General features: G+C 34.5%; 2 long non-coding RNA genes across 2 annotated transcripts; one reads left to right on the forward strand and one right to left on the reverse strand.

The window, feature by feature from the left end:
- Positions 1-2,677, forward strand: LOC107625820. The gene is made up of 2 exons (XR_002357866.1): positions 1-1,941; positions 2,050-2,677. It is a non-coding gene; the product is annotated as an uncharacterized LOC107625820 (long non-coding RNA).
- LOC107625819 lies at positions 3,255-5,297 on the reverse strand. Its single transcript, XR_001617384.2, has 3 exons — positions 4,838-5,297; positions 4,676-4,728; positions 3,255-4,588 (listed from the first exon to the last, which is right to left on the reverse strand). It is a non-coding gene; the product is annotated as an uncharacterized LOC107625819 (long non-coding RNA).

Below are 14,055 nucleotides of genomic sequence, written 5' to 3' on the forward strand. Positions count from 1 at the left end.
TCAGAACCCTCGTCATCTTCTCAAGTTCTTTTGATAAAAAATTATTTCTGAGATTGATTTCAAAAACCCTGTTCATCTTCTCAAATTTTTCTCTCCTCTTCGTATCTCTTTTCCCCCCTGGAGCTCGGTCTCTCTCATCTCTCTCACCGTGGTGTCGCCGTTGCTCTCTGTCTCGTCATCGTCTTGTCCATAGTCGCGCGCCTTCGTTGCGCTCTTCGTCGCCGGCGGCAGAAGCAGCAGGTCCTGGGGCTCATCGTCTTCTTGCTTCGAATGTCGCCGTCAGCCTCCTTTGCGCAATCAGGAGCTGCTTCATGATTTGGTGAGTTCTAACAAAGGTAAGATTTTATTGTTGTTAGTTGAAACTTGAAACCGTGACGCTGATGTTTTCTTCCCTTTTCATTGGAATCATCGAAACCAAAGCCACACACTGTTAAAACCAGTGTTCCTCCTTCGTAGTTTCCATCATTCATTGCAAGCTTTTCTCCATTTCCTCGCACACCATTCTCCATTCCTTCTTCGACCTCGTCACCACAAAAAATCCTTTATATTCTCGCTCACCCACTTCGCTAGATCACACTGTCATTTGAGCTCAGCAGCTAAAAAAAATCGGTTTTTGGTTTTTGGGGTTTGTTCAAAATGGCGTCCTTCACCATCCCTTGTCCCAAGTGTCTCTCTTTTTCACATTTGGGATTGAACTCTCATACCAAACAACGGAACATGCACGTGGCTGGGTTGGGATTGAAGAAATCCCAATCATTCGGATCTTTGGTTTGTGATTCAAACTCAAATGGGGTTCAGGTGTGTGTGATTTGTTCTGATTCCAAATGTGATTGTTTTTTTTTGTTCCTTTGTCGTGCATGGTTTATGTAGATTACATGTTTGAGACTTTGATTCTATGTTTTTGAAGCTGAAAATGTCGCTATAGAATGGTGCCGTGCAGTTAACTTGTTTCTTTTTTAGCATTTATCAGTTGTTAATTATTGTCTATGTTCTCATTTTAGCAATTCTATTGTGTTTGGCATAAATTAGTGTGACCCATTATATTAACCAATTAAGTGAATTTCCACTTGCATTGCCTGAAATCTGGACTCTGGAGTGGATTTATGTCCCATGTTTATTCTGAAGAATAACTTATTTTGTATTTTGGGTATAACTTTTGCACAATTGTGCCTGCATGAATGTATGTTATTGCATGGATGTAAATTTAGTTATTAAAATACTAATGTAATGTTTTCAGAATTGTGGTGGATATCACAATATTCATTTTTTATATCAATGATCAGATGTAAAATGTGGTAATAATATTCTTGAGATCAACATGCCAGCTACTTTAACATTCTCTTGTATATTTGATTATTTTGGTGACATGCAGTAGGTAGACTTTTTTTTTTTTGGTCCTAACCGCTCCTTCCTTCTTAAAACATCACTGTCATCTGCATGAACAGCATTGAATTTTGTGAATACCAAATGCTTCAGACCATTTATGCTTTCCAAGGAGATCATATCAAATAGAAAGTGGAATGGATATCTGAGATTAGTTATTGAAATTGCAATTTGCCTTAGCAGTCTAGTACAATTTACGTGGTTTCTGATCATGACATGAAGGTTTTATTGATATTTCGAATATTCAAAGGGGATATCCTCCAATTTTTATTCTACTTAGCCTAAGGTTTGATATGCCTCTTGATCTGACATGTTTCGCTATCTGCACTTGTCATGTAATCCATGCTCAATTTCAAGTGATTGTTTTTTAAAACTGCAGCCGACCATCTATAGGATGGGTCAAACTTAATGGAGGTTGGTGATGTAACGTATATTGCAAGGTCACAATATAGGAAATTCAGCAAAAAGCTATGGAACATTCATTGGAGGGCTTCTGTTCACTCTGCATTATGCAGGCTTGATGCTACTTGTGGAAGGAACAAGTAGTTTATAGAGAGGGTTTCGCTTTTGAAACTTGATCTTATCTTCGTTGGTCTGATGTGCTTTGGATTACTTCTTCACCTGTTTCAATAAGCGCTTAAAGCTTTTGTGCTTATCTAATTGCAGAATGTTCACCTGGTTTGAAGCTTTGGCATTCTCATTAGGATTCAAGTTTTGGTTGAAGTGAATTGTAGTACAATTTGCATGAGCCAGTGGCTGCGACGATGGAGAATGGAGAGAGCATTACAGCAAGAAATTACAAAATCAATGGTATCAGTTTTGTGATTAACCATGGACATTAGACATCTAGTGTGTAACAACTTGACCATCAATAGGAATAATAAAACAGGGCGAGCGGAGAAACAACTGCATTTATTGATTTGCTGACAGTGCTGTTGGACGGTTGGAAGTTCCTCGGCTTAGATCATGAACAGCGACATTCATATATTGCATGCAAGTACAACAATTACCACAAAACCTTTTACCTTATGATAGAGATATAGAGTTATTTACATGGGTCAATACCACCAAAGGATCCAATATTCCTATTGTAAATCATACAAACAAAGCATTGAAATCACAGAGCACCAAATGTATCTATAGTTGAGACGAAATTCTAAAATTCTAGCAAATTTTGTAGGTAGGAGTGGTTACTATATACAATGGAACTTGAGGAGGGCTTTTTTGAAATCTTAAATGAGACCATCAAATCTGATACCCTCCAGGATATGGTAGATGAATTTCATTTGGTTGATGCCGGTAAATCACATATTCAAAACATTTATTTGTGAATTATTTTTCAACAAAAATTATGAGATGAAGATTTATCTTTTTAGGGTGAGATGTCGCCGGTTTCAGCGATAATGGCAATGAAGGATCGATACTTATTTGATAGCTAATAACTACCTGTTGACATTTATGTAAGCAATCCATTTAATTTTTGTAAATCATTTTAGATAAAATATAATACTTAAAAAGGAGCATGTTACTACTACAAGATCAGCGGTTATATCTTACAAAAATTGATCTTTAATTTCGGAGTTACAAGAAAGAAGTGTAATATCACAATTGTAAAGGCGAAAAAGCTGTCAATTGGAGAATAAAATGATGCCTCCCTCCCATCTTGTTATTGGGAAAAATTGCATGTTATTTTCATGAAAGAATGTAGCCAAGTACTAAAAAGGTCTAAGCGAGAAAATTTAGAGGATGGCATTTCCCTTATTCTATAAACAAAAATGAAAGAAAAAGGAGGACAGACAAAATAAGAGCATTAGTAAATTTCCAAGCTTAGCAGAGAATAAGGGAAAGGAGTAAATATAACCAGTAGTTTCTTGGCAAGAAAGAGTAAAACCATTCTTCACATATAATAAAGTACTATAGCAGACAGTTTCAATGAACTGAACAGCTGATCTTGGGATAATGACAGGTTCAATGATGTATCATCTATGACATGCCCACGCTCAACGGAGGGCAAAGAGAAAGCACAAGATTATCCAAATCAGTGTTATGTCTATCTACTTGGACAAAAAACATACTCACCAAGATCCCGGCTGAAAGCACCAGATTCCCTCAACTTCATCTCTTCCTCGTGCAATTTCTCTACATTATTCTTCTCTCTATAAAGCTTATAGAACTCTTGTAATTGAGCAACATCCCGACTTCTATCTATGGTTCCAACTTCTCGTTTAGACAGCTTTTGCTGAAAATATAAGTAAAAAAGAAGACAAGAAAGTAATAAAACATAGCTACCCAAAAGAACCATAGGAGAGGTCTACTAAGGTGGAAAGAAACATTAGAAGATGATAATGAATACTTTACAAATAACAAAGGAAAACGAGAACAAAATAGGGGGTTTCACAAAAATTCCCTTTGGGAATAAGTGGACAAAGTGGCTCCGTGAGTAAAGTTTATAGTTGTCTGCAAATTTGGCATGGAAAACCACAAAACCTCGACCTGTAGGCAATAGTGATCTACTGAGTGAAAGATAATAGATCAGTGAAAGACACACAAGTAGATTCATAAACCAACTAAAGTATTTAGCATATGGCAAGGAAACATAAACATTTGCAAGACCAATTATTATTTATTAACCACACACAAGCCCCATATCCAGCACACAACTAAAATAGTAAAAACAGAATACTAGATTGTATAAAAGAACAAAATTTCAATCACCAAAAGAATATAAATTCATACATAGGCAACAGATACATTCACAAGTCACCACACATATCATTCCCTTGATTGTTGAGGACTAGATGAACAGTTCCACGAGTAGAATAATTTGGATGAGCACTTAGACGCAAACTTTCATATGCTACACCTTGTCCTGGTAAACTACCATCTCCATGAATCAAAATACTAATGTTCTTGATTCTTTCAGAATCATTTGAAACATATTGTTTAGCTCTAGTTTTTCCTTCTACCACAGGATCCACTGCTTCTAAGTGACTAGGATTTGGTACTAATGAAATATGCACATTCTTCGAATTTCGAGTTTTATGATCATAATGGCTAGTTAGATGTACTTAGCCATCAAACCTATTGCAACCACAATGAAGGATTTCTATAATCCATCTTAAGAACAATGCCATTTGAAATAAGATCACTACCTTAGTAATAATAGACTTTTGAGCACTCAAGCAAGACACAGCATCTTTCACCTCTGCAGTAACACCAAGGATATATGGACAGTTTTGGTATGTAATAATTCAATATTTGAAAGAAACAGAAAAATTGATTCGAAACTTACTAGAGTAAAATTGAACTTTTTTATCTAACTTGCGATTGGACTTCGATTCCTTCCTGCAAAAGCGAGAGAAGAACATAAATAACTGCAAACTCCAGCTCAAGTCGTAAAGTAGATTTTAAACTTTGGAAACTAGGAAAACAGGGAAGGAGGGAAGATATTAACTTTTTTCCTGGCCACAGACAGAGAAGCCAGCGAGGATGGGGACGACGTGCCGAGCTACCTGGGTTCTGGACAGAGGGAAGAGGAAGAAGCGGAAGCGCCGAGCCTGGGACGCCGGCGGCAAAGAACCTAGGGCTAGGATTTTGCCATTTTGATTTGAGATTTTCATTGCTTTGCTTCAGAGGGTAACACAAATGATTAGGAAAATTGGAGAAGATGAAGAGCAATTGATTTTTTTTTTTTGATATGTTTTACTTTGCTTTAGAAGTGGAAAAGATGAAGAACCATTGATTTTTTTTATATGTTTTTGTTGAGAAAATACTCAGTTTGGTCCCTGAAGTTACACTCGAGCCTCAATTTGGTCCTTGACGTTTCAATTGCCTCTATTTAGTCCCTAAACTTTATAAATTTTAATCAACTTAGTCCCTGCCGTGGTTTCCGCTGCAGAGTCATTACCGGAGAGATGATGTGTACAACAGACTGCCACGCTGGACGTCTAACAGATATATTACGTGGCATTTGAAACTTTTGCATCAATTTAGTCCCTAGAAACTATTTAAATCCTTAATCCCCAAATCCATTTGAAACCCCTTAACTTCTTCGTGGATTCTTACTCCTCAACATAATCCGGTTCAGAGACTCCATGCTCATAATACACATGAGCAACTCCGTTGTTTCTCCCAGCATAGAAGCACATTTTTAGCATCTCATCGTCATTAGTCAATATCCTCAAACCAGTTGTCAATGGCATGTTAGGAACCAACCACCTGCATTGCTCGATCTTATCATACCCAAGGTGTTTGTAGTAGTCTCTGACTGAAAAAACATCTAATGTGTCTGTATCTAACCCAGGTAACTCTGAAATTTGTTCCTTGCAGTATGTCAAGTTTCCATCTTTATTTCTGACAAATGATTCTCCATGGTGATATATAATTTTAATGAATTGATCTCCCATCCGCACACAGAAAAATTAAAAAATATCATCAAAAATATCATTTCACCACTATAATTTGAATTGTAAATATAAGAAACTAACAATTATGACATACAGAGTACATAAAGAGTACATAAGGTTACCCTCAAAATATTTTTTTTCTCTTCCGTTAGACTTGCTAAAACATAAATTGCATTGTTGTTATGAGACAACAACAGACCAAAACGAGTTCATTTAGAAAATCAGATCAATTACTCCATGTTACAAGATGCAATAAGCAATTGATTTAATGAGATTAAGACTTTGATAAAACTGCACCTCTCTTTTAAATAAAACAGAGGAAGAATCAAATGTAACATATTGCATATGACAATCTGATTCCATCTTTTTATTTCTTAATCCATTGATTATCAGACAAACACAACCATGTTGAAACGCTAACCCAAAAAAATTCTCCTAAAATATTCAAAATCAAATTAATGGTACAGAAACAGGGAATGATCGAACATCTAACCAATAAGCCAAGAAATTAAATGATACTCACTGAAAACATAAACCCTAACATAGAATAAGCACAAAAACTAACATATACTAACATGCAAAACAAAATGCATTTAGCTAGAATGCATAAAAAAGAAAAAAGAGGAGGAACCAAAAGTGAAGCAAAATAGCAAAGCATCATCACGGGTATAGAAGTTTTTTATGCTTACCTCGAACTTAGTCAACGTTGGTGAAGAGAAGACGACCGGTGCAATGTGAAGTGGTCGAAGAGAAGAGAATCGCAACTTCAACGAATCTGATAACTCAGACTCGCAACGCCATTGAAGAGAAGAGAAAGAAGAAGAACAGTCCTACTATGGGGGAGAATATGTTGTGACTTGTTTAACTAAAACGTTTTTCATCTCATATAACATGATACGACGTCGTTTTGGGCTATTTGAGCGCCAAACAAAAACGACACCGTTTTAGTGGAGTCCAGCGTGGCAGTCCGTTGTACACATCATCTCTCCGGTAATGACTATGCAGCGGAAACCACCGCAGGGACTAAATTGATTAAAATTTATAAAGTTTAGGGACTAAATAGAGACAATTGAAACGTCAAGGATTAAATTGAGGCTTGAATGTAACTTCAGGGACCAAATTGAGTATTTTCTCGTTTTTGTTTTGTTGTTTAAATTAATTGAAACTATAAAATTAGGATTAATTGAATTCTAAAATTTGATTAATTTAAAAGGGTATTTTTGTCTAATCAAATAAAATAAGGATATTTAAGATTTTTTATAAAATTAAATAAAAAATATATTTTTATTTTTATTTAATTAAAGAGGTGTATTAGTAAAAGTGGTGATATAACATATATTTAAAAAAAAAAATTAAATGCTGATGTGGAAAATAAATTTCATGTGACTTGTTACTATTTGTCTATATTTTAAACGTATCGGTACCTATGAATTTAGCAAACACCTTAATAATAAATTGGCAAATAGTTGACTGATTGTGTGTTGGTTATCTAACGGATCGGAGTTAAAAAATGTAGCCAATTTACATTCATAAAATAATAAACAATGATAAAATTTCTAATAATAAATTGTTACAGGTGTAGAATCAGTGGCAGTAGAAGGCGAAAGCAAAGACCAATTAGTGGTAACTGGAGATGGAGTTGATTCAGTTTGTTTGACTAATCAGATTAGGAAGAAGTTCCGGGGTGCTTCCATTATAAGTGTTGAAGATGTGAAAAAAGAACAACCACCACAAAATGAAGAACCATCTTTTACTACTTATCATCATCATTATGATTACTATCGTCCACCACCATATTATCCCTCATGCTACGTCTATGATTCATACCCCAACAGTTCCTTCTTCTTCTAATTAATAATTATCAATTAGCTTATTATTGTTGTCATTCTCAACGGTCAAAGACTTCATTTCTATACATCAAAGGGGTGAATCCATGCATCTATACTATACACACTTTATATAACGTGTGTGTATAAACAATTTTCATATATATAGTATAATAATATCATGTGGTATACATGATGTTTGTGGTGTAATATTCTCCCTTTTCTTTGTAATCCTTTTACCATCTAGCTATAGCTATAGCTAGTGTAAGAAATGTAACGAAATAGATGCACTTTATTTTCTATAAATTTATTATAGTATCAGAGTTCATAGAATTTTGCTGGTACTCACCATAATCAAAACCTTCAATCCAAATAACCAATCTTCTTTTTCTTCTGTCTCACCTACAATAGAAGAATCCACCCAGCCATATTTTTTTCCAAGACCCAATCAGTCTTTTTTACATATATCAGGCTACGTTTGAAATTGAGAATAAGATAGAGTGAAAATTCTACTTCAGTCTTTGTCATTCATGTCCTCAAAAAAATAACTACCATTTCTAAAGTCGTTGATTTTAGTCTAATACAGAAATAAGCAAAATGTCTGTGCCTTGAAACAAAATTTGTTCATTTCTTTGTATACTAAAAAAATGAGGACAGTGGCTACAAGGACAACTTTGAGCCAACATTGTTGCTTTTGAAACAAATACTTACCATGAATAAACCATGTTGTAGCAGAACCGGTGGCCTATTGCCCCATGGCCCCTGTGACCGCCCCACCGGAATTCTCGGCACACTGAGAACATAACCATCCACAGTTGTCACCTATAAAACATTTCACACATACACATATAACTTAGTAGCTGCTCAAAATCTTGCTACTGATTAGTGATAAAAATTGCAACAGATTCAAGAAAAATACCAAGTGTTCTTCACAAGCATATCCTTGAGTGAACTAGTGATGAGAAAATACCTTAAGGGGAAAATGATGGCAATGTAGTAAGGTAGCGTTTGGTGGAGAGACAGAGATTGAAAGACTAAGACTGAGAGACAGAGACTAAGAGACAGAGACAGAAATAAATTTTAGTATTCTGTTTGGTACAAAGTGGGAGACAGAAATTAAAATAAGAATGAAACTCTAATTTAATTTGTACAAAAGGTAAAATTGGAATTAATTAATTCAAATGAGGATATTTTAGGTATAAAATGTTATTAAAGTTTCAATCTCTGTCTCTAAAAATTTCAGTCCCATGTGTCCTCACTTTTTGGAGGTACTGAAATACTGAAATTTTAGGGATAGAGACAGAAATTTTAGTACCAGTTTCTAAACAAACAAACATGATACTGAGTCTCAGTCTCTCAGTCTCTGTCCCAGTATCTCAAAACAAACGCTACCTAATATCACTACTTTGAGTTCTGAGTGGATACAATCTAGTTCCAGCTGCAATTGCTATATAAAAGTATCTTATCATTAATTAAAAAGTAATAATTATTATAAGTAAAAATGGTAATTATCTTATACTTTACTAATAGGTTTTGTTTATTACTATTACTTTTTTACTAGGATTAGCTAGACATTTTAATTAGGTAAATAATTGAGTAAAATATCATTTTTATTCCAATGTTTACGATTCTTTCTTTAAAAAAAATACCCCTAACGTTTAATTTTATTCAATTTTGTTCCTAAAATTAGGTAATTTTGACACAAATAAAAAACGATAAGAACAAAAATAAATAAAACTAAACGTAAAGGTATTTTTGAAAAAGATCGCAAATATTAGACACAAAAAAATATGCTTTATTCTAAATAATTTTTTACTTAAAAGATGTACCAACTTATAATGTATATATTTTTTGGTGAATACTCATCCCAACCTTTGATAATTTTTTCTAAAGACTATGAGGTCCTCAAGAAAAAAAATATTTCGGCTCCTGATAATTAATTTTGTGAGACTGGTTAGCTCATTTGTCAATGATCTCTCTCAAGAACATGCTTATGTGACTCGTTAATTACTAATGTATCCTCCATTTAATTTTATAAGTAAAAATAATTTAAAAATTACTCATATTTTTTAGTTTTACACCGTAAATTTTGTCAATGTATTTAAAAAAGGTAAATAAAAAATAAAAATACTAACAATTATCCCCTAAGAGACAACAAAATTCCCAACAAAAAAAAATTGTCAATTCTAGTCAATTTTTAACATATAAATCAACAGTTTAATATGTTATGTAGACTTATTCCATTAATATTAAAAAAAATATTGACAAAAGGGTTAATCAGTCTTACAAAAATAAAATTTAAAGACCAAAAAATATATTTTTTATTAAAAATCTCGTTACCTTTAAAAATAATTGGCCATTTAAAGTTTTTCTTTATATTTTTTAACACAAATAGATATGAATATATGATGAGTAAAATAAAATAATATCAATAAATTAATTTTATTATATTTATGAATTTTTTTATACCACTTTTTTTCTGTGTTCAAAAACTACAATCTCCAACCAAACTATGTATCAACAAGAAAACACACATCAACAACAGTCACTTTTTTATTTTAATATGGAGAAGAGTTTGGTGTGATACAACGTTATGGAGAACATGGGTGCTTTACCTGCATGTGGTGTCAGGGGGACTGAAATCGGACGGAGGAATTTGGAGGTAGGAACTCGAACGGTCCGATTAGAGGGCACAACTCGAACCGTTCGATTTGTGCGATCCCAGCCACGTTCGCGCGTTCGTTGCTCCCCAGAACGGTGCCCCCTTATACCAACATGCTTCCTGGAACCTAACTCACTCCCTTCGAGTCACTTTCATAGTGAACTCCACCAGCAATCTCTTTCTTCTCTTCTTCTTCAGCCTCCAAAATCCTATTGTTCTTCATGCAAACTTGAAGGAAAAATTCACAATGCCAAAGAAACAAAAATATAAAGATGTTGATCGTCTTGAACTTCATATTATACATTATCTCAACCACTCTGATTATGTAAGTTTAGTTTTTAAATTTTTTTTATATTTTAAATTTATTATTATTGTTAAAAATTTAGAAATATATATTTAAATGAAGTAAATATTATATGTTATAGAATTATTATTATTATTATTGTTAGAAAGTGAATTTAGGAACATATAGGTTAAGAAATTGTGATTATCGTTAGAACTTAGAAATTTATTGTTGAAAGTATATATATATAATTTAGGAACATATAGGTTAAGAAATTGTGATTATCATTAGAACTTAAGAATTTATTGTTGAAAGTATATATGTATATATATATAGTTGTAGTTGATTAGTGAACTTTTTAATTAATGATAATATTTAAATTGATGTAATGTGATAGATTAGTAAAAATATATGTTTAGAATTTTTTGTAATAATTTTAGAAATTATAATTAATTATTACGTTTAAGTTGTATAATTATTGGAAATGGTTTGGGAAATTGAGTAAATTAGGTAGAATTTTTTGTAATAATTTTTTGTTTGTTGTTAGATTTTTAATTGAAATAAATATGTTAGTGTAGTTGAGGGTTTAATGAAGTGAAATTTTATTAGTTAAACAAAAATTGAATTTATTTATTAGTTATTATTAGTAGTAAGGTAGTTTGTTGTTAGTGACTAAATAAATAAATAATTATATAATTCAATGCTCAGTTGAGAATAGAATGAGTAAAATATGTATAATAATAATATCGTAATTTTTTATATTTTATAAAGCATTTAAAATAATTTATAGGGTTGTTAATTAAATTTAGCAGTTAAGTTAATTACTCGGGGCTTTAGTAAATTTGATTAAGTAAAATTATTTGTTTGAATTAGATTTAGTAAAATTATATATCATGGCTTTGTGATTTCAATTATTATGTCTTAGTTTAGTTAATTGTGGAAATTATTTAATAATGATAGTTAATTAATTGGTAGGTTAGGTTAGTCATACATGATAATTACTAAATTAACTAATTAACAACAAGTTTAGCATGAGTTTAATAAATTAGTTGCCCTAGTTAGATAATTATTATCTTTTAGTAGTAAATTAGTAATTGTTAATGATTTGACTAATAATCTGATATGTTTTTATAAAGTTCACGGTATCTGACATGTGATCACCCACTCCCTCCGGATCGGTAGAATGATAGGATTGAGGAGCATTTACGGTTTATCGGTTTCTTGCATGTTTCCCAAACTGGAGTAGTTCAATGTCAGAAAGTACTGGTAAATGCTCTAGTCGAAAGGTGACATCCAGACACACATACCTTTCACCTTCCTGTTGGTGAATGTGCTGTGACACTGGAAGATGTTGCTGTTATTCTTGGTCTTCTAACAGACGGTCTTCCAGTCACATGGATGACTATGAGTAGTTTTGAAGCCTTAGAGGCGGAGTGTTTGCAGCGATTCGGGGTTGCACCGAGAAGTCGGACTGTAGAGCAAACTGCATAAAACTGACGTAGCTTCGAGATCTAAAAGAACGATTACAGTTGGTTAACGAAACCAGCATGCAGATGTACGTAAAGTGCCACATTATGTTATTATTTAGTACAGTCTTGCTCGGTGACAAGTCTGGGACATTTGTGCACTGGAAGTTCCTGCCTTTACTTCATAATTTTGTTCGATGACATGGACGAAGATGAAGAATCTCGTAATGATGCTTCTGGTGATGATGACGGTGCAGGTCCTATTATTGTTTTATTCTTTAGCCAATTGATTATATTATATTCATATATGATTGATTTGCTTATATTATATACTTGCTGGGTCAATTGATGATATTATATTCATGTATGGTATTTGTGTTGATTTGATTATATTATAAACTTGTTCAGTCAACTAATTAAGTTGTACACAGGTGATGCACGAACTCCAGCTGAAACAGAGAAAGACTACAATCTCAGGGTTGATCCGCCTCTACTGAGCATTGTTGTCAGCACTTGCACCACCTGCCTGGCGGCATCTACTACAGCTGTGTCCCTCAGCCCCACATTGCCTACATCGCCTAGGACGACATAACATTCGCGTGTCCATCTCGTTCAAGAAGTAGGTCATCCTTGGACGACCTTTGGTAACTCGTCTCAGGTACGGATTCGGTACGAATCGAGGCCCGTTGTAAGCAGGCCGTGTAGTAGGATTCCTCAGTGGCCTAAACCTGGCTCGGTAAACCCGTCAAACTTGGTCCATCTTATACACATCATGAATATAAACTTGCCAATCTAGTCGTTGATTTTCATAACATGCAAACACATGTCGACAAGGAATTCGGTCCACCTGAAACTCACCGCAGTCACATCGTTGTCGACGGAGGTCGACAGCATACTCCATTCCACTTGGCATCTCACGCACTTCAAAGACCTCATTCTGCCTGTCGAAGCAATTCACCTGGATGTTTCCTGATGCAAGTTGATTTGCATGCAACTTGGAGGTCACAAGCTCAGAAAAAACATGGCCAGCATTAATCCGAGCCTCTGCCTCACCTCTTTTTCGAGTGAACAACTCGTTGAGTCTGTAGAAAGTTGCTTTGACAAGTGCAGCGAAGGGGAGATTGCGTGCACCCTTTATGAATGAGTTGATGCATTCCACGAGGTTCGTCGTCATGTGACCCCATCGGTAACCACCATCGAATGCCAATGCATACTATTCGCGGGGGATTCGGTTTAGCCAGTTAGTATAAGCCTTGCCCCATTCTCGTAAACGTTGGTAACGCAATTCATACTCGCGGACCGTCCTCGAATATCCTGCGCAATAAGAAAGGACAAATTACAAAAAACAACCAATAACAGTACCCTGTTAATAATGAACTTCAAATTACAACAAGGTTACCTATATTGATGACAAGTTTTTATAGATACGGTACCTTGAACTTTCTCAAAAAATTTGACTCTATATGCCTGATGCAAAACATGTGGAAAGCTCTGGGAGGCGACCAAGCTCCGTTACCGCGGGCCACAGTTGTATTGATGGATTCGTGTCAGTCAGAGATCAGTCCCGCACCATCCCGAGTCACTACATGTTGTTGCAGGTTACTCAGAAAAAAGTACCACGCATCAGAAGTCTCTCCCTCCACAATAGCAAATGCAATTGGGACGATATTGTTGTTACCATTCTGTGAAACTGCAACTAATAAACAACCCTTATACTTTCCGTACAAGTGAGTCCCATCTACTTGGACAACTGGTTCACAATGTCTAAATGCTCTAATACAGGGGTAATAACTCCAGAAGACTCGATGCAACACCCGGATATCAGTAACCAAGTCATCGCCTTGATATGCAGGCATAGTCTCAAAATGGACAACTGCTGATGGCTCCTTATGACACATGGCCTCAAACCATATAGGTAAAGCTTCGTACGATGCTTCCCAACCTTCAAATATTTTTTCCATTGATTTTTGCTTAGCCAACCATGCTTTCCGATAGCTGATGGTGTAATTGAACTTTGACTGCACTTCCG

The sequence above is a fragment of the Arachis ipaensis genome, chromosome B02 (assembly GCF_000816755.2).
Source record: "Arachis ipaensis cultivar K30076 chromosome B02, Araip1.1, whole genome shotgun sequence".
Lineage (NCBI taxonomy): Eukaryota > Viridiplantae > Streptophyta > Magnoliopsida > Fabales > Fabaceae > Arachis > Arachis ipaensis.